This window comes from Argentina silus (assembly GCF_951799395.1).
Source record: "Argentina silus genome assembly, chromosome: 17".
NCBI lineage: Eukaryota > Metazoa > Chordata > Actinopteri > Argentiniformes > Argentinidae > Argentina > Argentina silus.
The window spans coordinates 4,456,184-4,459,929 of record NC_139671.1 but is presented as its reverse complement, the minus strand read 5'-3'; the positions used below and the strand labels follow the sequence as shown (position 1 = coordinate 4,459,929).

The 3,746-nt window shown below is 45.1% G+C and overlaps 1 protein-coding gene across 1 annotated transcript in view; it reads right to left on the bottom strand.

Moving 5' to 3' along the window:
- eya4 (EYA transcriptional coactivator and phosphatase 4) overlaps positions 1-941 on the bottom strand; it is a 27,291-nt gene extending 26,350 nt beyond the window's left edge. The window contains exon 1 of the mRNA XM_083688778.1: positions 468-941. The gene's annotated coding sequence lies outside the window, so the exon portion shown is untranslated. The remainder of the gene's footprint in view (positions 1-467) is intronic.
- Between the last annotated feature and the right edge of the window lie 2,805 nt (positions 942-3,746).

Here is a 3,746-nt window from a genome sequence, read left to right as displayed (position 1 = left end):
ATCGTATACATATCCATACATTCTATAATGAGTCATCAGTAACAAATACACTACTACTACTAATAATATATCTATATTAACACAAAAAAAAATACATTTGATTAACTGTTATTTTTAAGGCAGAAATTTCATTTTTCGTGACACTATTACAGGCATCACTGTACAGTATATTGCCCAACTTGACAGAGTCAAATGAGAGTAAAGTCATTGCAAACTATTCAGTGTACACATCTATCAACCTTTCTCTGCTACTCTCCAGAATCACCCATCATTTTGAGTATCAAGAGAGAGAGAGAGAGAGAGAGAGAGAGAGAGAGAGAGAGAGAGAGAGAGAGAGAGAGAGAGAGAGAGAGAGACAGTCAGATAATGAGAAAAATATAAATAAAGAGAGAGAGAGAGAGAGGGAATGAAAAAGAAAGGGAGAGACAGCCAGAGAAAGAGAGAGAGAAGTAGTGGTCCATTCTTACCTTACAGTGTAGCCATGTCTGAGAGAAGCCGTACAGATCCACACAGCGTTAGAATCCAACACACGACCACCCTTCCAAAACCACACACAGCAACCCACACACAGTTGCACAGCAGACTCTCTCTCTCTCTATCTCTCTCACACTTCTTTCTTACTCTCTCTCTTTCTTTCTGTCTTTCTTTCTTTTTATCTCTGGTTGTTTGCCTTTTTTTTTTTTTGTTCAGGGCTAAAAGAGAGAGTCTTCCCCACTCTCTCTCTCACTTTCTCTTCTGACTCTCGATCTCTCTCTCTTTTTATTTTTTTCCGTTTTTAGCTCACTGAAAGAAAAGGTGTCTCCCTCTCTCTCTCTCTCTCTCACTCACTATCTCTCTATCACTCTGTGACTTTGTGTATAGGCAGGTAGCTGCAGGAAAACGCTTCTACGCTGCTTTGAGAGGTGTCAGTAACATACACACACAGCGCATTGCTCTTTCTCTCTCTCTCTCTCTCTCTCTCTCTCTCTCTCTCTCTCTCTCTCTCCTCTCTCTCTCTCTCTAGCACACAGGGGTCAGCCCGTGAACAGCTCCTGTCTCTCTCTGCTCAGCTAATGGGGAGAACTTCGACTCCCAACTCTCTCCTCCACTGCCTCCTCCTACTTCTCCTCCCTCTCTCTCTCTCTCTCACTCTCTCCTCCCTCCCTCTCTCTCTCTCTCTCTCTGTCTCTCTCTGTCCGAGACTAGGCTAGCCTGCTGTCATTCAGAAATGTAAGATCAGTATGTTTCATTGCACATCTGCTCTACCTCATATTTACAGCCAGTTAAAGACCCTGACAAAGATTTAAGAACATATAATGATACAGTTATGTGGCTGCAGAGTATTTATATGTCTACCAATATACTGCTATACATTTAAATAAATGTCCACCAATATACTTTAGCTATACATTTATGTACAGTGCCGTCCATAAGGATTGGAAAGAGGAAGCATTTTGTCTTCTTTTAGCTCTATACTCCAACAGTTTGAATTTGAAATCAAACAATTACTATGAGGTTAAAGTAGAGATTCTCAGCATTGATTCAATGTTTTGTTTTTCACCATTTAAAAATTACAAGCCTTTTTATACATAGTTCCCCTATTTCAGGGCTCCAAAAGTATTGGAAAAAATAATATAATGTCCAAATAATGCAATCATGTTAAGTATTTGGCCGACAAATCTTTGTATGCAGCAACTGCCTAAGTCTGTGACCCATTGACCCCACCAGACGCTGGGAATCTTTTCTGCTGATGCTCTGCCAGGCCTGTACTGCAGCCATCTTCAGTTGTTTATTTTGAGGTCTTTTGCCTCAAGTTCCCTCTTCAGCAAATTAAATGCATGTTCAATTGATTATTGACTTGGTCAGTCAAGAACCTTCCACTTTTTGGCCCTGACAAAAAAACCCTAGTTGCTATGGCAGTATGTTTTGGGTCATTATCTTACTGTATGGATGCCCAAACCATAACACCCCATTCCACCATGTTTCACAGATGAGGTGGAATGCTGTAAATCTTGGGCAGGTCCTTTTTTCTCCAAACTTTCCACTTGCAATCACTCTGGTACATCCGTGTGTGAAAATAATAGCGGACTGAATTGAAATACAAAATGGCGTCTACTTTTAAAGCAGTGCATACCTTCTCACCTCAATATCTCACCGTGCGTAAAAACATGGGCTAGACTATAAACTTCACACAACGCAATTAACCCCTCCCCACCACACACAGACAGACAGACATACACACCCTCACACACAGCTCGAACAGTAATCTGTGTTAATTGGAAACACACGGGCCACACGTGTGTATCAGATGTGGCATGTAGCAGGGTGGGGAGAGGGAGGGATGTTGTGGTTTAGGGAGGGGTTCAGGCGTGATTGGACATGGTTGCTGTGTAATGTCGCTGGACATATTCACACACACACACACACCCACACACACACACAGACACAGAAATACACATGCACACACGCACGCACACACACACAAACACAAACACACGCACATACACACACACACACGAACGCACACACACGCACGTGGATGAGTGATACTGTATGATTCTCTATGATGTTCAGTGGATGAGTGATACTGTATGATTCTCTATGATGTTCAGTGGATGAGTAATACTGTAGGATTCTCTATGATGTTCAGTGGGGATGTTCGGTGTTTAGTAACTTTCACCACAGGAGCAGTGCTAACAGCGGTGGCTGCCATCCTAGTCTGAAGATGGCACTCTTTCTCTGTGAGAGCAGTCAAGGTGTTACCCAGAACACACACACACACACACACACACACACACACACACACACACACCTCAGATCACAAGGCTGTGTAGAAGCTGTTACTGTGTCACTGTTCCCTCTCCCTGAAGGAGGAATGAACATGGTCTCAGGGAGCGAGAGGGATAAGTTTGGAACGGGCTGCTCTCCCCAACTGTGAGCTAGCCTCCTTTAGCTCTGTCACCACAGTGACAGCATGTGCGCCCCTGTCCCATTGCACCCCCCCACCCCCAATAAAGCGTCTGATTGATGGTGTGTGTGTGTGTGTGTGTATGTGTGCGTGTGTGTGTGTGCGTGTGTGTGTGTGTGTTTGTGTGTGTGTGTGTGTGTGGGGACAGTGAGGGTGTGTGGTGGAGTTTTGGGGGGTGGGGGGGTGTGGTGGGGGGGGGCAAGCTGTCAGAACAGATTAGGGCGTCGCCGAAGCGCTTGACAACTCAAGCGCTTTATTATTAGCCAGGACCCCTTTGGATGAGGGGGTGGGGGGGGGGGGGGGGTCGTCCATAAACATCCCCAACCAAATAGTTTCACAGCAAACGGAGAAGGCACCAAGGGGAGGTGTCCCAAAACAAGCCTGACAGGATAAAAGAGAGAAAGCATAACATGGGCAGGGGCAGGGCACTGGAGCGCTAAATTAAAGTAAAGTAAAAGTCGGGGGCCGTACGTCGGACGGCGGAGTGATTTGTGATTGGTCTTGGGTTTGTGTTGTCTTTAAGAGAGCGGCGCCTCGCCTCAAAGAGGCCCTCGACACAACTTTGTTCTTCAAGTGGAACAACAACATATCACTCAGGAGAGGGAGGAGAGAGAGAGAGACAGGGAGAGAGAGAGATAGAGAGTCTGTCTGTCTGTCTGTCTGTCTGTCTGTCTGCCTGTCTGTCTGTCTTCCTGTCTGTCTTTCTGTCTGTCTGCCTGCCTGCCTGCCTGCCTACTTATACTGTTAACTACAGGTATGGCCCCACGTATTTGTCGTCCTATAATATAATAATATATGC